This window comes from Tamandua tetradactyla, chromosome 4, assembly GCF_023851605.1.
Source record: "Tamandua tetradactyla isolate mTamTet1 chromosome 4, mTamTet1.pri, whole genome shotgun sequence".
In the NCBI taxonomy this organism is placed as follows: domain Eukaryota; kingdom Metazoa; phylum Chordata; class Mammalia; order Pilosa; family Myrmecophagidae; genus Tamandua; species Tamandua tetradactyla.
Genome location: NC_135330.1, coordinates 44,340,523 through 44,364,571, shown reverse-complemented (window position 1 = coordinate 44,364,571; position 24,049 = coordinate 44,340,523). Strand labels below are relative to the sequence as shown.

Sequence of the window (24,049 nt, the reverse complement as noted above, 5' to 3'; positions counted from 1 at the left end):
ATTTTATTATCCATAAGAGTAGATACTACGTAATCTATTACCCAACAGGTGTCTCTTTTGATGGTCAAAATAACCCTTATTTCTAAATGACTTTTTTTTGTTTATTTAAACATTTTACCATAGAACTAAATACATTAAATTATATAATCAGAGACTCATTTTACCAAATTGTTAAATTTAATATTTTGGAACAATAAACAGTTTGATTTACAGTTGTTATATAAATTTTCACTAAGGAATGATGCATTATGGGGAAATTATTTATAAATTATTACTCTAAGTTGTCCTAGTTACAGATAGTCATAATAGAAGCATAACGTTTATTAGCTTATTTTTTATTTTTGTAGATATGATTTTCTAATAATAACTTTTGACATGACATAAATAAAGATTTCTGGATATATGTTAGAAGGTGAAAAGAAATTAACCCTAAGAATAAAACATTTTAAATTTCAAGTTTATTTATGTAAAGTATTAAGGTTATGTGAATGTCATCTCTTTATGAAGTACTATACTCTAATTTTATTACTGATTCCCCTCTGCATCAAATTAAATACTACATATGGTTATAACATTTATCTTTTTTTTAATTTTATGAAAATTGCCCTACCAACAGCTGGTCTCTTAAACAAATGAATATGTCAATGGCTGATTACAGATTAATGATATAACTATTTTTCAAAAGTATAGTAATTTGCATTCCAATTTAGCTCATAGTAGTTTAGAATGCTTAGTTAAAACCAACTTAGCAATTTAAATATTTTTATTGATATGGAATTGAATGCTTTTGAAAGCACAAGACTCAAAGCTTCGAAAAAATATAAAAGGCTGGAAAGAATTTAAGTTTAAGATTATTGAAAAGTACATCTGCTTTGCGTATGATGATTCAGCTTATCAGCATGGAAAAACTACTATTCAAATTCGCCTTAAGGCATCAAGCAATGCTGTATTCTCAGATAAGCTTATTTGGGGTCAATTTAAAAAACATTTGTTTCACTTGGACAAATTTAAAAGTTGAGTTAAAAATCAGAAAGTGCTCTGAAATCTTTCAACCAAGCACAATCTTAAAAAATGATAACTCATTTAAAATGTTAGGGAATTCTAATTTTGGCAATACTTTTCTTAAATTTTGTAATATTAGAGCAATATTATTATGATATGAAAATTTCTGAAAATTTTCTTTCTCTTTTCTACTCATCAGTTTATTGACACAGTCAATCTACTTATCCACTGTCTAGCTATTTGAAAAATGTATTGGATCCATTCCAAACTGGTAAGTACAATGAGGGACGCAAAATAAAGGCTAAAGTTAACATAATTATTCTTATTTTTTATCCTTTGAATGAATTTAGCACGATGACTCTGTTACTGTACAAAGATAAAGATTTTCTGCCTGATGGGCTTAATGACCAATTCCTGAGACATCAGGGTTTCAAAAAGAGAAAGAGTTTATTGCTAGGCATGAAAAAGGAGATCAGATGGCCTATAAGACCAAAAATCTATCTTCCCGAACTATAGTAATTCAGTTTCATAGTATTAAAAGATGGTCAGGTTTTAGAATAATGAGCACAATGGCTCAAGATGATGCAACTAGATCTGATCTAATTATTGAGCATACACAGATTGGTTACACGCTTCGTCACTGAATGTAAGAAAATGGTAGATGATGCGTGTGATTTTTAGCATTGTAATGAGATATAAGAGGTGGGCCCATTTTGATTTGATCCAGTTTTGGTTATTAAGATTACTTTGAACTCAGGGTAGGTTAGTTCTGGGCTGATCTGAACACCTTCATTAATAAACGTTAGGAGTTGTCTTTAGTGATCACAAACCTCCAGATCAAATGATCTGTGTGACCAGATAAAATGGTACAAATGAGAGTGAGTCACAAGGTTCTTATAATCACAGGGGCACAAGATAAAGGTTATACAATGATCAAAGATTAATGCACTTAGATCACAGTTTGACAATTTCATGAATTTCCTTCTGACTATCCTAATACACTTACAAAGTAAAAAGAAATATCCATATAAATATTTAATAATCATAATCATTTCATTCCTAACTTTTCGGTTATAGCTGTTCCAATTTCGAATAGTTTTGCTCTTCCAATTTACTGACATATTTAAGTGAGATTCATTGAAACCTCATATCACTTGACACTAGGTTTACAAAAAATTTTGTTGATACTAAACACAGAAAGACAAGTAAGTATATTATCTTAGTTTGTCAAGCTGCTATGACAAATACTGCACAATGGTTTGGCTTAAACAATGGGAATTTATTGTTTCAGCATTTCTAAGGCAAGAAGACCTTCTTCTTCCCTGAGAGCATGGGAGATTTTGGTGCTGGTTTGCAACAAGCCTTGGGATTCCCTGCGTGAATCCCTTCCTGGTGCCCCTTGTCAGTATCCTCTCCCTGCTCTTTCAGGTGACTGCTAACTTCCTGCTTCTTGCTCCTTCCTGTGGTTTTCTCTTTATAAGGCCGCTGCTATCTGAATTAAGACCAAGCATCGTTCAGTTGTGCCACATCTTAACTCAAACTAAGATCTTCAAGAAATCTTATCTACAATGGGTTTACGCCCACAGGGATATGGGTTAAGATTAAGAACATTTCTAAATTGGGGTGCATAATTCAACTAATAACACATATGGGTAAATAAAAACTACAGAAATGGATAGTCTCTTAAAAATGTAAATAGTGAATGTTATCCAATATCTTTTCACAATTTTACTGTTTACGTTTCTCTAGATTTTTATTTCCATTTCAGCAACACTGTGTGTGGATTTTTTGAGCATGTAATCTGACACACGATGTTTCTAAAATTTAACCATGGAAAGAGCAAAAGTGCCTCCTGAGGTCATAAAAGCATTTCAAGGAACTTAATATAAACAAACAAATAATCATACCAAAAAAATGGGTTTTACGTGACTTATTCTGTAGAAGATTGGCTCTTCCAAATTGTTTAATGCACATGTTTGCAAATTGCTCAAACTACTGAGGAATGCACACACACACACACACACACACACACACACACACACACACACTGAAGTTACTAAAGTCACTTGTGAGCTATATGGGTAATAATAGTCAGATTCCAGAGCCCAAGCTCATAAACTGTGATGTTGGCCTGAAATATTATTCAGATGAGGTGACTGAGAAGCAGTGACATGTCTTGTCCAAATTCCCATAGTGACTAAATCTTAGGTCTAAAAAATGTATTATAAAAATAAATAATCATAGAAGAAATGCTTAAAAATTGAATGAATTATTAACTCTATATTGAAGACTTTGAAACAGTCTTGTTTTAAAACTGTTTTAGTCTATATATTCAAAACATTTTGGGTATATTGAAAAAGAAAAATTCTTTAATTATATTTTCCTTGTAAAATTACAAATAGAGAAAGTATAATTGATATGATTAAAGCATCAGATATGTCAATGCTTCAAATATAAGCTATAGATGTCTTTATTCCTTTTCATGTTAAGTTTTTAAAGTAATAATGGGACTTTTCATAATCTTTTTGGTTATCTTAAAATATTTTAGAACAAACAATTTCACTAGGAAAAAGGGAAGAAAGTAATTCACTTGATTATTTAAATTTAGTTCCTGTGCACAAGTGGTATATATTTATTTAATATTTCACATTAGAACTAAAAATTGTCATAGTATTCCTGCATTAAATACATAGCTGTACTTAATTCTTTCCACTGATGTTTTTCACATCCTTACTTTCTTATATGTATGCAAATATAATTAATAAAATGGGAATAAACTAATGATATATAATATTTCCTAACTTACATCTTAAAATATTTATATTTTTATCAAAGTAGAGATTTTTATTACATATGTTAGTTAGAAATATTGTAAACAAATAATAGAAGATTTGAGAAGCTTGATACTCAAAGGAAAAGATGTATTCAGAGGGAAATTAGGGGTGCAAAAAAGCAGGTAGAGGGAATTATAAAAATCATTCAGCACGGTTAGTGTGTGTGACTCTACTAGGAGCCAATAACAGAGTGGTTTGTCATAAAATATATGCTCATATTTTTGTCACATCATTACTTCATAATGAAACTATATTAATAAATCTCAGGGGCAAAATTACCCCCCAAAACATATTAGCAAATTATTTTTTTCTTTTATTCAGAATCTGGCTCTAACATCATATTTCTTAGTTTCTTTTGCAAGATACATATTTATTTCAAGATAAGTCTCAAAAAATGTCTCTTTAGAGGGGTGCAAGGGTAGTTCAGCAGAAGAATTCTCACCTGCCATGAGGGAGGCACAGGTTTGATTCCCGGCCCATGTTACTTCCCAGAAAAACAAACAAACAAAAGTAACCAACAGAAACAAACAAAAAATTCAACAAATGGTGCTGCAATGACAGGATACTCACATGGAAAAAGAATGCAATGTGACCCTACCATAGAGCATACAAAAAAAAAACCTATTTCCTACATCTACTATAGAGTAAGAGTGGCATGTGCAAACAACCAAAAGGAAAACAAAGTCAGTCCTGCTGTGGAAAATCCGTAGTTCAGTGTTTTGGAGAAAAATTCACAAGTTACCTTGGGCCAAAATGAACTGTGGTTGGCAACAGGTGACTCAATCGATACTGACCTCGGTTCAACCTTTGAAACCCAAAGAAACAGGGAAGCCAGGGAGCAGGGAAAACTGGGTGGGCTCGCTTGGGGTTGGGATGAGTCCCTGGAAGGCCTGAACATGGCAGGAGGGCTCATTTCACAAGCCAACCCTCTCCAAGCTCGCCAGTGTAGGTGGGCATGTGGAAGGGACCTGAAAGGTGCTTCCCAGTCCAAGTTGGCTTCAATAGTGGCTGACAAGAGTTCTAGAGATAGAAACCCTCTTAAAAAAGAAGAAGAAAAAAAGTAAAAAAGTGAATAGGGAGCGGAGAGACTAGCAAAAATGAATCTGAATGGAAGTGTTTCCCTCTCCCTTGTCAAAGGACAAAGCAACCATTCACTGGAATGTGGTGGTAAAGACACTAAGTGAACTCCTGTGGGGAGCGACAGGACTCACAATCCCCTGGCCACCTAAATGATTAAGAGCAGGCCTCTGCCTCCAAGATCAATGTGTTACTACTTGTTCACCACAAAACCAGAATGGTCAGTGGTGCAGCCCTTGTAGCAGGAAAATGCAAGATCAGGTGTATCTACACACAAGATGGGAGAACTGGACTCGTAGTTCAGCGGGTTGTTGGGTTTGAACTTGTGCAACTCACTCTATTTTGCAGCAGGGGTCACAATGATAGGTGCTGAGATAGGTGTCGCAGAAAACTTTTGCCAGTGTTGGTGATGCCTGGGAGATTTACAGAAGCCGCAGTGGGAGGCAGCAGTGATGGAGGGCTTAGATTTCAGGAGGAGGTGCAGAGCTGGTCAAGGGCCTGAGTCTGGGTCAAGAATTTCTTCCATAGAGATGCCCCCGGCGCCAGTCTGTCCTGAGCAGAGGCCTTGCAGGAAAGGATCCAGGCTGAGAGGCCTGGGAACAGTCTAGCAGGCAGTTGCACCTCTGGCAGAGGGAGGAGCTGCATGACAGCTCGCTGTTTTGGCATTTGGGTAGCATGGACTTTGGCTGGGGATGAGTCTTGTGGTAAGAGGGGGTGGACGTCGTTTTTGAGCAGGCATACGTCTGGCTGTAGGGCGTTCTGTCTCCAGAACTCTCATCCTGATTGGGGAAGTAAGTACTGTATAACATGTTGAGGCCATTATTGGGGGAGGTAGGTGGGAGATCATTTGAACTGCCATGGGGGGAGCTGGAAATAGTCAGAAGTGAGGGGGGTGGATGACCTCATCTTTGAGGTCATCCCCCAATTTTGGGACCAAAGGACTCTTCTCCAGTAGCTGTCTTCTGCTCTCCCAGTAGTTGTCATAGGCATCCAATGACCTCGAGGGCTTGGTCACATGAAACTGCTAGTAGTCTTTGGTCTCCTGCTCGCTGGCTGACTTCTGGAGGGCCACCTGGGCAGTTGAGGCCCTTAAGTGCTCTCTGTCCCTGCCAGTCGTCCCTGGATGTCTGAGCAGCCATGCACATCCTCTGTGCTGCTCCTGTGCCCCTTTACAACATTCAGCTTTGAGTAGCCCTTGTTCTTCACTTGAGAGTGAATATGCACATCTGCTCTCACTCCACCTTGACCAGAATGAGCTGGAAGGGGGCCAGGTTTACCTGGAAAGTCTTAATTAGTTCTCTAAGCTTGTGCCATCTCCAAACTAAGAGTATCCATGATGATGCCTATATAACCTTTTCCAGTACCGTTGACTTGACATGATATGCAGAAGGGCCCATGTAGTTCCTGAGGCTTTTGAATTCCTTCTTCCACTGGTAGAGGAAAAGGTTGAGCCCACCATTTCCACCAAGCTGAAGACACAATGCATAGGCCAAAGGCTGAAGGAGCTCAGTGAGCCCAGCAGCCTCTCCACTAACTCTTAAAACTAGATCAGCCAGAATTGATAAAATGGGTCTACTTTATCCAGATGGAGCAGGGTCAAGGCTACCACTCACAGGTATTTATCACTGTCAGGATGCTGCTGACTGGTAGTACCTGGCCTTCATGGAACTGCGTCTACTGTGAAATGAGTCATCCTTGCATTTCGTATCAATTGAATTGGGCATTCCGATCCAATCTCAAGAGGGGGGGACTACATCACTCCTCCATGGATTCTGGATTACAGGCCAGGACATTGCTAAAAGCAATGACATGTGGCCAAGCATGGCCAGCAGGGTGCTCCCTGCCACTGTGCAGGGGCTGTCTGGGCCTGAGGTAACTGGAGGAAGCTGTCTCCCCTGCTGAAGCCAGGCCTGGCTGGGCTCTCACTGCTCTGGCCTGCTCTGTTACAGTTCTTAAAGAGAATAGTCATAATATTTCCGAGAACAAAATCATGGTTGTTTGTAATCTCATGATAGAATAGGATCCTATAACAAATTGATGGCATCAAAGGCCCTGGTTCTTCCCAACAAACCCGGGGAAAGTCAAAACACATAATCTGTGTCATGTTCAAAGATTAGGATGGGAACAAATTGGGTTCATCTTAAGTTGCTTTCACTTTTCTTTATTAACACAGCCAATGCAAAGGATAAAGGACATTAAAATGCAAGCAAATAGATGGATATAATTTCCCTAAGCTTAGCTCTGCATGGGGATGCAAAGAAGTTTGATGGTGAACCAGGATACTGCTGTGTTTTATTATATTAAGTTGGGGAAAAGCCATACCAGCACTCACAGGTTATGTAATAATACATAAGCCAATTACTTGAGAAGATGCAGCAACATATTTTAGTATTTAGTGCTTTGTAAATCTATACTTTTTGCCTTGGTATTGACTTTATTCCCAGGCCTGTAGCTTGAGAGCTAAGAGCAGTACTATTTATCATGTTCAGATCTATGCTTCGGTGATGGAGAGGGTGCAATTCCTCCTGTATCTGTCTTTCAGGAGCAACAAACTATTTTGTTTTGCCACAAATGGGGAAAAGATGAACCTTCACATCTTGTTTACCATAATGGGGTATAGGACTACATTTAAAAGATATTATTAAGATATAATTCACATGCTGTCTTAGCCCAGTGGGGTTTTCCCAGCTTAAAGACCAAAGAAAATGCCAGGCACAGACTGAGGCATGAACTTTATTGAGAAAACTTGCGTATAGGAGAAAGAAAACAACCCCGAAGGTGGTGGTCTGTAGTGTGGAAATAGCACAGTGAGGTAAAAATCAGAAGGGCCAGTTAGAGGGACCTGAACAAAGACATTCCATTGAGTAGGAAAGAGGGTTTCTTGGTAGATGACAGTAAAATTTCAAGGTTCCCAGGAATATGCAGGGTGTCCGTCAACCATGTGCACATTCTCTCCTCCCTAGGGAGGCTGGCTCAACTTTGACAAACTGCCCAAAGTCGCACAGATTACTGCGTGTTTGAGCTTCACAGAATCTTAGGGAAATACCTGGGCCCTGGGTTCCCACTGTCCACCCCAATGTAGTTGTCTCCATTGACCAGAGGACAGACATTGCATCCACAGTCCACAGCAGTGATCCGACAGGCAACAGATTATGAACAGACCAGCACATAAAGAGAGTGGTCCTATTAATAAGTGGTACCATCGCCAGGACAGAGAATTAAACCATTTTGACAGAGGATTATAAGAGAAAGGCTCAAAATTTTGCATATAATTTAAAATGTGTGTGACATTTTTTGAATTATCAGGTATATATACACACAACACTATATATTTATTAAAGCACAAGTGCCACCTTGAGCAGCAGTGAGTTTATTTAAAGCCATTCTATTCTGTAAGACCACCTTTCTACATTGTAAAGTTTCTTCATTTAGTAATTATATAGCTAATTTTGATTCATTAAGCACATTAGTGATGTGATTGGCTAAAGCAGCCACATGTTTTTCAGTTACTAAAAGATATACAGCTAAAGGATAATATCACAAGGCAGTCTGCTTTATTCTATATCTGGTTTGCACCATTTCCCAGTTGCTGGGTTTGTATGGTAGATAGTCATAAATTGTAGCTGGCAACATAAGGCTGTTCCCATGTGCATCATTCAATCCAATTATAGGACAAATTGGGTGAACTGTTTTGCCCACAAGTCCAGAGCCACCCCTTCAGAAAAGGTTGGGCCCCATTTTTACTGGTTATATTTTTGCCACTGGAAGCAGCTGCCGTTCTGCAAGCATATGGTTAAATTCCAGAGTTCAGTGAGCAGCCACCCCATATCTTTATATCCTTTAATATGCTCCGTACGGACTGGAGCCACTTTATCTACAGTTACAGTTTCAGCAGTAAACCATCCTAACCCATCAAACACGGAATATCCAAGTAAAGGATGGGACTTATTCACTTGTTCCTGAGCTAAAGAATATATGTATGGCTATGTTACAGTCTTAGAAGGCAGAATTTTTGGTGATGGGGTAAAGAGAAGTAATTCCAAACTTGTTATTAGCTGATGTTTTGTCACATTAGCATCATATCCCACATTGTTCGATTGGCCGGGCAATGGTCCCTGGAAGGCGGGTGGTGATTGATGACGATAAATCAGTGCATACCCAGCTCTGAGACCTGCTGTGCACATAGTTACTGCAGAGGTCCACTGTAGAAATATATTTCCCACAGTGCTTTATATGGTTGTAGCATTGCTGGTCTTTTTAATTGTATCCATAATGCCTGCATGGGCCCATAGTCACTAATTTAGTGGCTCAGAGTTTTGAGTTGAGGCTGGTGAGAGCTGAATATAATCAACAGATCCATTGCTGCAAAGACTGTTTATCATCTTTTAATTGTCCTTTTAAAAGCCCATTCATTCTCTCAATTAACACTGCCACTATGGGGTTATAAGGTAAGTAAAATGTCCATAAGAGTTCATATTTGGTAGCCCAGGCTTGGGTCAGTTGTTCCTTCTATCACTATCCACATGCATGCAAACTCCAAAGTTTTCTAGGCCACATATCATAGCTCTTTGGCTAGCCTTTCCCACTGGAAGACTAGTAATGGTCCAGTGGCCATGTCTATGGTTGTAAAGACATATTTCACACACTCAGATAAGGTAAGGGGTCCACCTGCTACCCGGTGACCAGAACCCGTTCATGGCTGATATGTCTGTTTTGATGAGGGAGCATCTTTGGGCTTCATAGCAAACAGGAGGGGCAGACATCCACATCTTTTAGCTTTTGCCTTATCATGGGCAGCTGGAATTGCTGCACCATTTTCCATAGAGTCTAGGGTCCTCAGTATCATGTTCACCTATTTAATTATTCATCAGTTCATGTAATGTTGGCTTCAAGCTCCCAATTTTTGCCAGAGCATCTGTTTCATTGTTACCGGGAACAGAATCAGTGTTATGGGCAGAGATGGGAAATAGTGACCTTTTGCTTATGGCATCTCCCCCTGACCAGACAACTGTGCAAAATCACTTGGCCAAGTTGACACCAGAACTTAACCATCACAGATGTCAGTCTGCTTATTTCAGGCCTTGAAAGTAATATTCCATCCCTGTTAGAGTCCCATAGGCACAGCTGCTAATTTGGTAAGACCATTTAGGTTTTTGTCTGTACTGATTTTCAATTTCCTACTATTCAGAGGCAGTATAATCCCTCATTGTGATTAGTACTTTTTGAGCAGGAGGGTCTGCTGTGGTAGCAGCAGTGGCAGTACCTTTTCCCTTCACCTGGGTTCTAGGTATTGAATCCATTCTGACTTAATTTCTTGTTGGACCAGAGGATGAACAAGCCTACTTTCCTCATTGTCAATATCACAGTCAAACTGGGGCTCATCATCATCCTAAGAGAAGGCAATGAGGTCCCACATTTTGGGGTCCCAATCAGGGGAAATCAGGATATGTCTAACTTGCTCTTTAGAAAGCTTGTACCCTCTCACCTTAGTATAGCAGCTTGCCAATATTTCTAAACTTCTATCTACATGGAGTAGCCTTTCATTTAATGCATTGTTTAAGTCTGCTTGGGCTATTCACATGTCTCCTTCTAACAATTTCCTTTTTTAGATATCAAACTGCAGCTTTCACTGTCAAGGTCTCCTCTATAACTGAATGCATGGTCTTTAATGGGGACCATGAAATGGCCATGGCTGCCTGATGGCTTTCCTTTTACATATGAAACCCTATCTGTCTTGTGGCTTGCTGCAGGATGACTAACAGTCCTGGTCAGGATAGTAACAGTATTGGGTAACCCCATACTCCCTTGGTAGTCACCATTTATTCAGGAGGGCAACTACCCATCTGTACATGGACTTGCAGATCCTGAGATTTCCCCCCAGGGAGTCTCTTTTTCCAGAATTCATGCTATGAAATGAATTCCTAACTGTCCTGTGGCCTACTGGAGGATGATTAACAGTCCTGGTTAGAATACTAACAGTATTTGGCAACCCCATACACCCTTGGTGGTCACCACTTATCCAGGAGGTCAGATACCCATCTGTACATGGACTTTCAGATCCTGGGACTTTCCCTCTGGCAGTCTCCTTTCCCAGAATTCATGCTATCAATAACAGGATTTTCCTTGATCTCCTGGCTGGCTCACCAATTGTCTGGCTTCCCCAGCTGAAAGACTAAAGATAAACCAGGCATAGACTGTGGCATGAGCTTTATTAAGGAAACTTATGTATAGGAGAAATTAAACAGCTCCAAAGGCTGTGGTCTGGTGTGTGGAAGTAGTGATCCATGACTAGGCAAAAATCAATAGGCTAGTTATAGGGGTCTAAACAATGACATTCTATTGAGTATGAAAATATGGGTAAAATGAGAGACTTATTTGGTGGGTACCAATAGCATTTCAAGGTTCTCAGGAACATGCAGGGTGTCCATTCACCATCTGCACATTTTCTCCTCCCTGGGTAGACTGACTAAACTTTGACTAACTGTCCAAAGTCACAAAGGCTGCTATATGTTTCAGTTAAGCAGAATCTTAGGGAAATACCCAGGCCCTGAGCTCCTACATATACCATATAATTCACATATTTAAATTATGCAATTCAAAGGTTTTAAGTATGTACACAAAGTTGTAAAACCATTATGCAATCAATACTATGATATTTTCATCATTTCAAAAGAAATCCTGTATCCACCAGCAGTCACTCCCGATTTCTCACCAAACTACCACGCTGTGCCAGTTTGAAAGGATTATGTACCCTAGAAAAGTCATGTTTTAACATTGTTCTACCTTGTGGAAGCAGCTATTTCCTTTAATCAATATTCAGTACTACAGCTTGGAAACTTTATTAGATTATCTCCACAGGGATGTGACACACTCTATTGTGGCTATTAAACTTTGGTGAGAAGAGATGTAGCTCCATCCATTACTGGTGGGCCTTGATTAGTTTATTTGGATTCTTTCAAAGAAGAAGTATTTTGGATAATACCTGAGAGCAGCAGAGCCATGAGACCACACAGCCAGAGACTTTTGGAGATGAAGAAATAAAATGCTCCTGGAGGAGCTTCAGGAAACAAGAAGCTCAGAGAGAAAGCTAGCAGAGGCCGCCATGTTCACCATGTTCACCAGGTGCCTTTCCAGTTGAGAGAGAAACTCTGAAACTTTATCGACTTTTCTTGAGTGAAGGTAGCCCCTCCTTGGCGTCTTAATTTGAACATTTTTGTAGACTTGCTTTAATTTGGACATTTTCACAGCTTAGAACTGTAAACTTGTAACTTATTAAATTCCCCTTCATAAAAGCTGGTCTGTTTTTGGCATATCACATTCTGGCAGCTAGCAAACTAGAACACATGCCTAGGAAACCACTACTTACTGTCTCTATAAATTTGACTTGTCTGGGTATTTCAAATGAAAGGAATCATAAAACATATAGTCTTTTGTGATTGGCTTCTTTAGCTTAGCATGTTTTCAAAATTCAGCATCCATGTTACAACATTAATTTATTCATTTATGTTTATTGGCCAACAATTTTCCTTTGTATGGATTTACCAATTTTATTTACCCATTCATCAGTTGAACATTTTGTTGATTACCATTTCTTCACATGTGGTTTGTCATGAATATATTCATAATAGATACATTGTGGTGGCCAATTTCTGTGTCCTGTCATTGACTGTTTCTATTGCCTGATTTCTTTTCCTATATGTGGTTCATACTTTCCTGTTCCATTGTACATCTCATGTTGGATATGGAGAGTGTCATAACTCAAGGCCCTCAGCCGCTCACTATTTTTACCATAATTTAGTATATGTTATTGAATATAAGTTTTTTTCATTTGCTGTATGCCATTAGGACAAGTTTCAGAGACTTTAAATGTTAATTTTATTTTTAAATTTTTACCAATTGTGTAAAATAACTCTGGGGAAAGGGACCTCTATCATAGCAAAAAGTAACTCAAGTTATCTAAAGCAATCACTGGAATATCTTTATTGTGTGTGACTAATTTTGTGTGAAATGAGTCTTAAGGAATGAATTAATGTTCTCTATACATGGTATTTTGTGTGTATTGCATAATGAGATATATGAGAAATTATCTAGAGCATGAGCTGGCATATAGGTGGTTCTTCACAAATTACTGTACTTTCTCAAGGTGATTGAGGGAATTTTATGTTTTAATCTGGAATTAATTTTGTCTTTAACACAGGCTTGAGTGAGTTTTTTTTAGCTTTTTGTCCTGCCAAAAGAGGACAGATGTTTGATAGGGAAATTTTCTATAGATTACATTTTTTCAAATTTAATTTGCTAAAATATGAAGTGTGTGTGTATATATATATATATTGGTATATATATATATATACCAATAACTATTTTTATGGTAAAGCTCACATTTATATATTCTTCATCTGTTATTTACTTCCAGAGAAATGTATCCATGAGGATCCTGTACCTTAAATTCTTATTGATCCTTCAGAGAAATACATAGATGAGAGCAATAAAAACATTTAATATCACAAGAGCCCCAGTCTCCTCTGAGCTTCACTCATAAATTGACCTGGTTCCATCAAGTTCCATCTTCTTACTGACTTTTGATATTGCCTGTGATTTTACTTTGTATGTCTTTTAAATTTGTGTACTGATTTGGGTTTTTCTTCTTTATCTTTGGATCTTGCTAAGGATGTGATTGAGATGCACTGATTCAAGTCTTCTGACTGTTGCCCATTTATGAATTTGCTACTAATCCTGGTTTCCCCTGACCCTGAATGAGAGGTGCTTGAAAACTTAGGCTCATCATTTACCCTCTCCACAAGCCAAAATGCCACTTTACCTACATTACAAATGATTATAAACCAATATTAATTTTAAGGAATATTTATTTCATCATTTTAATGTTAAGGATTTTATAATTGTTTGAATCAGACATATATTTTAAGAAATAAAATGGACAATCATATCTATTTTTAAGAATGTTCTAGAAGATTTAAAGACTCCCTCAGTGCTAGGATAATAAATGTAGAGATTAGGGAGAAGGTGGGTATATGCCAAACCTTCCAGGATTCCAAAATCAGAAGAGTATCCTGAGTGAATGAATAATTGAACATTTAAATCTTAAAATTAATAAAACATGTCAGACCTACTTAGTGGTTAATGATTTAATGACGGCTGCATTGGAGGATATTTTTTGACAAATCAAGTCAAATTCAGATTGCAGAAGTCTGAGTTTTAAGGGCTTGAAAGTGTCTCTTCTTGAGGAAATAATGAACTGTGCAAGTTTGTTTAGTTTGTTCTGATGAAAAGAGGAAATTGATACATTAAGGGATATGAATGTATCTAATGAATCCTAGCTACAAGAGACTTGAGATAGGGCTACAAGTTAAGTGCCAGTTTGTGCTACCCAAGTGTCAATTGACAAGCCCTTGAATTAGGCAAGTAGCTGTGGCAATGGAAAAAAGGAACCAGATGAGAGAAAAGTCATGAAGAAAGGACCAGCAGACCTTCAGGAGGGAAGAAGAAGCATTAAGTATAACCAATGCTTTAGAACATAAAATAAAAGTAAGAAGAAAGTAAAAGAAAATGGTTAAATACAGGGACTTTTTATCTATGCAATCTGTGCACAACTATTTACTGCTTGAAGGTAGTATTCTGCACTTCAAGATCAAAGATCTGAAGTAACAAGCAGAAAATGTGGTATATTATATCCAGAGACAACAAACCTGCATAGCCTCAAGTGTATGCTGTGAAATTTCATTTCTAAACATTAATTATATGAATGTGTCACATTAAGCAATTCTTGGAAAGAATTCTTATATTCTACTTGGAAAACTGGATTGATTGTTTTCGACTCATGAACAGTGCAAATTTCATTAAAATATTGCTTCTTAAGGATTTTACTTTCATGTATAAGGGAGTATTTAATATTGGCTATAAATTCAGGTAACAATTATTGCCAATGGCCAATCTATTCTTTAGAAATATGAAACCTATTAGAAATTCCCTGCAGGTTGAGCATTTAAATATGAACACTATAATTGATGCAATTTCCCATAATATCTGTACTCACTGAAATTTTGCAGAAGTCAGAAAGATATATATTTTTTCCATTCAAGACACATGATTTATCAAAATTGCTCAGTGTGGAAAAATATTATAATTCCCTCTATTTTGGAAGTTTATACATTTGGCAAAATGTATTAGTGCTTGTGATTTAGCTGACTTGAAATTTATTAATTTCATTACTAGAGCTAATTATGGCCATTTATACTTATTCTTTCCCTCATTAAAAAGGTATCTCTATTGCATGTCATCCATCAATTAATGACTTATTTCTTTCACCATCTTATCTACTGAGTTATGTCAATTTATGTCATATATGTCATAAATATGAATTTATGGAAAAATTTCATAATTAGTAGAAAATGTAAACAACTAAATAATTTTGATAATTATTCTTTATTAGGTGAAAAAGGAACTAAACATGTAATAAGATCTGTATCGCATCCAGGTTTCCTGTGGCCTGAGGTTTACATATTTTTGGAGGCCCCTTTTAAGAGTGGTATAATAATAAAGATATAAATAAAAATTAGGAAGAGGAATTTGGAAAGGGTTCATATAAATGAGGAAACGTGAAATATATCAATCACAACTAATTTTCCTCCGACAAAAGACAATTGTCATTTAAAACATGAGAAAAATTAATTTCAGTGAAAAAAAAATCCTGATATATATTGGAAAAGTTAGGTGGAATAAAAATTAGGTGGAACTCTTTTTTATTTTGCCTTAATAAATCTTGTTACTAGAAAATGCTGTATCACTGACCTTTCATTTCGTATTGCCTAGTAGGCTTGCATAATGTTTACCAAAACAATAATAATAAAAAGTCTCACACTTAGTACCTGTTCTAATTTGCTAGCTGCTGGAATGTCACCCACCAGGGATGTATTGGCTTTCAATAAAAGGGGATTTATTTAGTTAACATATAGTTCTTCAGAGGAAAGGCAGCTAACTTTTCAACTGAGGTTATTTCTTACGTGGGAAGGCACAGGGTGATCTCTGCTGGACTTCTCTCCAGGCATTTGGGTTCCACTACTTTCTGGGGGTGATTCCTTTCTCCAAAGGCCTGGGCTGACGTGTGAGTGCTGAGATGAGGTATGCTGAGCTGCTTGGGCTCTGCTACATTGACCTCTCTCATTTAAGCACCAGCCACTTAAATGTAACATCTTTCATTGCAGCAGGCATGCCTCCTAGCCGACTGCAGGTGTAATCAGCGACAGATGAGCTTCACATGCCATTGGCTCATGTCCACAGTGATAGAACTAGGCACCTTCACCTAGCCAAGTTGACACCTGAATCTAACTACCACAGTACCTAAAACATAATGCTATATCCAAAAATAAAATAACACCTTCCAAATAGTCTTATTTGTAATTAAGCTCATTTTCTTTAATAACTGCAGAACGTAGCTATATATGTCATTTTAATAACCTTTTGAATGAAGAAATGCTTCCAGATGGCAATCTGGCTCACTCTAGCTATTAAAAAATGTTTAACATTTAAGACCATGGAAGAGTGACTCCTTACTCTCTCCAGACTACTTTGAAAATTACTAATTTGCCCTTAATTTTCTAAATAACTTCATAAGGTTGATGCTCTTTGAGTTCATATATTTAGCTATAATTTCCAGCTCTTTGTTTCGATTTCCTTTTTGAAGATTTGCGCTCTCAACATTGACAGTACACTTCAGCATTTATTCTTTCTATATCTTAAATACCTTTCTATATTTATTCAATCTAATAGTGTGCACAGATAGCTCAGTTTTCTTTTGTATCTCCTAAGTTTATGCAATTATTTTACCTCATGTATTACATAGAGATTTTTTAAAGTATCTTTTCAGTTTGATGAATACATTGTTAAGGATGTTTTCTTTAGGGTAATACAAGGGCATGTTATAGTTTTCACCTTGTTTTAAACTGATATGGTATTCTAATTGATTTTTCAAACATTCTGGAAAGTTCATAAAATTATATGCAATGAAAATAGATGAAATATGTCAAAGGAAAGTGGGATTGACACTTTTAAAAGAAATTGCACAAACACAATAAGCATTCACAATCTTAGAGAAAAATGCAAGGCTGATTTTAAAAAGTAATTCCTTCATTTTTGTAAAGCAGAGAAAACCTTTAAGCAGAATCATGCTACCAAGAACTTGATGATATAAATATTATTTCCTGATAGGAAATAACATATATGTTATAAATATATAATATATGTATATTTTATATATATATATATGTGAAAAAATAGGTAAGATCTAAGATTCCATGTTGTGTCAAGAGGTCAGGATTTAAGAAAAAACATATATAAGATAGCTTATGTGCTGTTTGTGGAGTCAACTGATCAAACTAAAATGCAGAGATGCTGTTGTGTTTTTTCCCCCAAAAGATTCTGGTTACCAAATGGACAATGCGAAATAATTGCTTTGCTCTCATTGCAACTTAAAGGAGAGTTGAGGAATGTTATTTTTTGAAACCAAGGGCAAGGTCATAAATAATAAAGCATATGCACAAGTATAGAGTGAACCTAATCAAATTATAAAGGACCTCAAGTAACAAGAAAAATCTAAAGTTTGTTTAAATCTCAAAGAAACAGCTATACATACAAATACCTTAGTAAAGGGAAAAATAGTCTCCCACTGTGAAAATAACTGTTCCTATTCTTAATTCTTAGCATTTTATATGTGTCTATATATTTTTTCTTTATTAGAGAAGCTGTGATTTAAAAAACAATCATGCATAAAATACAGGATTCCTGTATACCACCTTATCATTACCACCCTGTATTGATATGGAACATTTGTCACAATTGATGACAACACATTTTTATAATCATACTACTAACTATAGTCCATGGTTTAACTTAGGGATCACTGTTTGTGTAATTTAGTTCCCTAGATGGATTTTTAAGTTTCTATTGTTTGACAATATATAAATATAACATTTCATTTTTAAATTATATCCAGATATATATTTTCCTTTTTTAATTATATACAGATATAGTTTTCAATGTTTGTAATTACATTCAGAATGTTGCATTACTATCACCGCCTTCCATTACCCAAATGGAAATTTTGTCATTCCTACTAGGAATGCTGTACATTTTAATTCTTAACCTCCCATTCCCTATCACCACACATCTCCTGTTAAACTATATTCTAGGTTTTGATTCAATGAGATTGCTTACACTATTCATTTCTGTCCATGAAGGAGTCTGGCTTTTTTCACTCAACATGATGTCTATGTTGTCACCTGTAACAGGACTTCATTTCCTTTTACGGCTGAATGATGCTCCATTACATGTATATACCACATTTTGTTTATCCATTCATTGGTTGATGAGCACTTGTGTTGCTTCCATGTTTTGGCAATTTGGATAATGACACTATGAATATTAGTGTGCTAAAATATCTGTTCAAGTTACTACTTTAAATTCTTTTGGATATATAACTAGTAGAGCAATTTCCAGGTCATATGATAATTCTGTACTTTGCTTTCTGAGGTGCTGCCAAACTGTCTTTCTCAAAGGCTGTAGCATTTTACATTGGGGATATTACATCCATATTAGATATTTGGCTTCCAAATATTTTCTTCCATTATGTAGGTTGTCGTTTCATTTCCATGACAAATTTCTTTGAGGTACAAAAATGTTTAATTTTGAAGAGGACCCATTAGTCCATATTTTTTTCTCCTTTCATTGCTTGTGCCTTGAGTGTAAAATCTAAGAAATCATTGCATAATACCAGATCCTGAAGATGAATCCCTTCATTTTCTTCTAGGAATGTTATATTTCTGGTTCTTATATTTAGGTCTTTGATCTATTTTGAGTTAATTTTTGTATAGAGTGTGACATTTTGGTCCTCTTTCATTATTTTGCATATTGATATCCAAGTCTCCCAGCACCATATGTTGAAGAGACTCTTCTTTCTCAACACTTGGCAGTCTTGTCAAATATCTATTGGCCATAGATATGAGTCTCTATTTTTGAACTCTCAATTTGATTCCGTTGATTCATATATCTATCCTTGTTTTAGTACCATGTCATTTTGACTACAGTAGATTTGTTAAATGCTTTAAAATCAGCAAGAGTGAGTCCTCCAAACTTGTTCTTCTTTTTCAAGACACTTTTGGCTATTCAGTGCTCCTTACACTTCCATATAAATTCGATAATTGGATTTTTCCATTTCTGCACAGTAGACTTTTGGAATTTTGATTGAGATTGCATTAATTCTATTAATCATTTTCGGTAGAATTGATATCTTAATGATATTTAGTTTTCCAGTCCATGATCATGGAATGTTCTTCCTTTTATTTAGGTCTTCTCTGATTTCTTTTAACAATGTTTTGTACTTTTCTATGTGCAAGTACTTTCATCCTTGGTTAAATTTATTACTACACATGTATATTACTATACATTAGTTGCTATTTTAAATGGAATTTTCCCTTGACTTCTTACTCATATTGTTCTTTACTAGTTTATAGAAACATCACTGATTTTGGTGTGCTGATCTTGTACTCCAGCACTTGGTGAATTCATTTATTAGCTCTAGTAGCTTTGTTGTAGATATATATATATATATATATGACCATATAATCTCAAATAATGAAAGGGTTAACTTTGTCTCCAAACTGGATGTCTTTTATTTATTTCTCTTGCCTAACTGCTCTGGGTAGAAATCCCAGTATTGCATTGAGTAATAGTGCTGACAGTGGGCATCCTTGTCTTGTTCCAGAACTTAGAGGAAAATTTTCAATTTTTCAACATTGAGTATGATGTTAGATGTGAGTTTTTCATATATGTCCTTTATCATGTTGAAGCAGTTTCCTTCTATTCCTATCTTTCAAAGTGTCTTTAATCAGAAAGGATGCTAGATTTTGTCAAACCCATTTTCTGTGTTAATGAGATGATCAAGTGGCTCTTTTCCTCTGTTCTGTTAATGTAGTGTTTTACATAAATTGATATTTTGTTAAAGCACCCCTGCATTCCTAGGATAGGTTCCATTTGATCATGGTGTATAATTATTTTAGTACTATTTGATTTTATTTGTTAGTATTTTGTTGAGGAATTTTGCATCTATTCATAAGAAAAATGAGTCTATAATTTTATTATTTTATAGTATCTTTACATTACTTTGGTATAAGGGTGATGTTAGCCTTATACAAGGAGTTAGGTAGTGTTCTCTTATCTTCAGTTTTGTGGAAGAGTTTGAGCAGGATTTCATTAATCTTCTTGGTGTGGTTGGCAGGATTCATTTGTGAAACCATCTGGTATGGGCTTTTCTTTATTGGGAGGTTTTGATGACTGGTTCACTCTGTTTAATTGTGATGTCATCTGTTAAGATCTTATATGTTTTCTAGAGTTACTATGGGTTATTCATGTGTTTCTATTTCATCTAAGCTGACTAATTTGTTTGCGTAAAATTGTTGAAAGTATCATCTCATGCTCCTTTTTATTTCTGTGGGGCCAGGAGTAATGTCCACCCCTCCGTTTTTCTGATTGTGAGTCTTCTCTCTTTTTTTTTTTTTTTTGTCAATATAGCTATGGGATTTTCAATTTTATTGATCTTTTCAAAAGACCCAACTTTTGGTTTTGTTAATGATCTTTTTTTTCCTTACTTTTATTACTTTCTGCTCTAATTATTTTTTATTTATTTCCTCATGCTTGCTTGGGATTTGTTTGCAGTGATTTTTCTAATTCCGATAGGTAGACAATTAAGTCTTTGATTTTCATTCTTTCCTCTTTTTCAATGTAAGCATTTAGGGCTGTAAATTTCACCCTCAGGACTGCCTTTGCTGCATTCCATGAGTTTTGAAAAACTCTGTTTTCATTTTCTTTCACCTCAAGTTATTTACGATTCCCCTAGCAATTTCTTCTTTAATTTACTGATTGTTTGAGAGTGTGTTGTTCAACTTCAATATATTTATGGATTTTCCTATGTTCTGCCTGTTACTGATTTTTAGCTTCATTCCAGCCTTTGTTTTTTATTTTATTGTTTGTCTCAAGCTGCTTTTGCACGGAAGGTCAATTCTGGGAGAAGTGTCACCCCAGACAGGACTTCCCAAAATTAGCCTTTGTCAGCCAAAACAGGGCCATGGATCCACACAGGGGTTGCAGACAGTTCCAAAATGTCCTGGGGAGGTGATCAGAAACAGTACTAAGAACTTTTATCCACAGCTCCCCAAAGCTGAGTTTTCTTGGCCTATCCAGCAAATGCAGCCCGTCATGTAATTCTTCCCATAACCCTGAGGAAGTGTAGCATCTTTAAGTTTCCTCAAAGCCTTTGTCTGGTGCAATTTGGAAAAATGGCCTCCACTGTCTTTGGTTTGTCTCGAAAGCATGGCCACCCTCAGAACTGTGCTTCCAGTAATCTGAAGTTACTAATCAAAAGCCGTAAGTAGTGATCAGCCACACCCACTTCTCCTGTTAGGGAGGAAATTTGCAGACCCCTTTCTGTCACCAGCAAGCTGTCTAGGGTATGGACACATCAGCAGCTTGCTATGAGACTGATGGATATTCGCTGGTAGCTTCTATGTGGAGAGAGTAATTTACTGTTATTTTCCTTAATATATCAGCCCCCGCCCTGCCCCAAGTCTTCCGTGGATGCTTCCGTGTTCTTTCTGGCCTCTGTTTTTTTAAAAATAGCTGTTTCTAAAAGTTCCTGCTTGTATAATAGTTGTTCTGGTGAGAGGACTGAGTCTCGGAGCTCCCGACTCTGACGTCTTCTCACAATCAGCCCTTGTATTTTGACAATTAATTAATTTTTAATAAAAATTTCATTTACACCATAACTGTGGCTATATTTATTTTATTATTGCCATATCAGTGTTCACCCCAGAAGGAAAACATTAACCATCAGAAAACAAATAAAGATACCATCTTTTTTTAAAAAAAACAGTAATGGAGTTCTGGGGAGATGGCAGAATATGATAGGTTGAGTTCACCCCTGTTCCAAGCAACAGCTAGAGAAGTGATGGGAAGGTGGCTGGGACAGGTATTCTGGTGTGTAAGTGATCTGGGAGGGTCTTTCACATCACATATGGAGGCCCTGGTTGCAAAAGCTGAAGAATTGAGGCACAGAAAACCAAAAACCATCCAGCTAGTGAAAAAAGCCTAATGTGCTCCTTTTGAAATGGAAGCCTGGAGCTCCCAGGAACACAAGGACAAAGGACACTGGGACAAGGAAGCAATCTAAGCCATGTTCCTTGAATGAGCTACCTTCATGCATGCCACCCATGCCCTGTCCACCCATGCCCTGTGACCCCCAAATTCCCCCATGCCATGCACCTGAACCCCATCACTTGCCCTTCAAATGTACTCCAAGCACCCCTGTCCTGAACCCCACCTCCCGTGTGCATTCCTGCCCCACACCCTTTCCTGTGCACATGCACACACCTGCCCCAGCCTGACCCACCTCCCACACAGAAGCGCACAGTCTTGCCCCATCCCTCTCAAAACCCACGCACTCGTGCCCAGGCCCTTGACTCCCACTTATCCTTCTCTGCCCCATGTAGGTGGTCGCCTGCACATCTGGGCTGCAGATGCTCTCTCTCACCCCTAGGCCACACTGGCCATCAGCTCCTTCAGCCCTACAACCTGGCCTCAGCCCCCATCAGCTTTGCACATGCCATACATCAGCATCCAGGCCTCCAGATTGGCGTGCACCCCTAACACATACCCCGGCTCTCTAACCGGCACATCAAGTTAGTGGATGTGCAAGAACAACACTGCCCTGTGCCCCTGAACTCTGTGCATGTGCACACTAGGGCTATGTCCCCCAGAGCCACACACAGCAGGGCACTGCCCTCAAGACCTGTGCAGGCTTGTACACATCCTTCCTGCCAGTTGCACATGCATATGTGCACTGACCTCTTGACCTCTGCACCCCACCCCCTGCTCCACACATGTGCACAACATTGCTCTACCCCCTGGTACAACTGCCCTGTTCCTATACCTGGCAGACGCTCATGGCACATATATGATGCATAGGCCCTGCCAGGCACACACATACAGCCTTGTCCCAGACTACTTACGCTTGTGCACCCATACCAGGGCACCACCCACCTTATATCACCCACCCCTGACACATGTCCCACAACTCCCATAACCCGTGCCCCATATCTACACACTCACACATTTGCACCCTGGCTCCCCTGGTCCTTTCCCCTGCACAGAGACACATCGTCAGCCTGCTTTCTCTGTGCCCTGACCTCTGTGCCCCATGCACTATACCCTGATACCTATGACCTCCATGTTGCATGTGCCCACCCACATCCTGCCCACACAACAGCTCCCGTGTATCAATACAGGCCCCCCATCCACTTACCGCTATGCCCTACCTCCGCGTCCCCCAAGCGGCATCATGCTCTGTGCTCCAATGCCTGCCTGAGCTGCTCCCCACCTCTACAGCCCCCACACTGCACCGCCACAGCTACCCAACCTGCTCCCCATGCTTACTGGCACCAGAATAGTATCCTCAACCCATACCGATGCTTGTGCAGCAACCCCTCACCATTCTATTGTGCCCCACCCCATACCCCACATCCTGTGCCACATCTGTCCTACAAATACAAAGTTTTAGAGGAAAGGAAGTCAGCTTCCAAAGTAACCATATCAAGATATTTACATGGATTATCAGTAAAGGCCTTGTTTTGTAAAGGGTCCTAGATTGTAAGCTCTCACAACAGTCATATATATTCAGAAGTTGTAGCTGCTATTTCTAAATTCTAGTATCATGAGCTGTTTGTATATACCCTTGTCATTTCCAGAAACTCTGGCTATTTATGTGACAATTGAGACTCAGAGTTAGACCTCTGAAGCTATGAAAGTCAACACTATCTCATACAGGAAATGTTTAAAAAATGGAAAAAGGGATCAGATTCTGACTAGATGTATGAATGAAGCTGATCTGACTAGGACTGGGATAGATCAGAATACAGGATAAAGGATGATATCACCCATATTTTAAAACTTCAACTTCTGTGTTAGACCAAAGGAAGAGATGTTCATTTGGTGCAAAATTTATATTTTGGGTAGTGTATTAGGTAATTTAACATATATGGTCAGTTTATTTGAACTCCATAAGTACAGGGAGTTTT

At 37.6% G+C, this 24,049-nt stretch overlaps 1 pseudogene; it reads right to left on the bottom strand.

The window, feature by feature from the left end:
• Nucleotides 1–5,106: 5,106 nt before the first annotated feature.
• The window catches only part of LOC143680227 (spermatogenesis-associated protein 2 pseudogene), a 32,141-nt pseudogene continuing 13,198 nt past the window's right edge, over nucleotides 5,107–24,049 (bottom strand).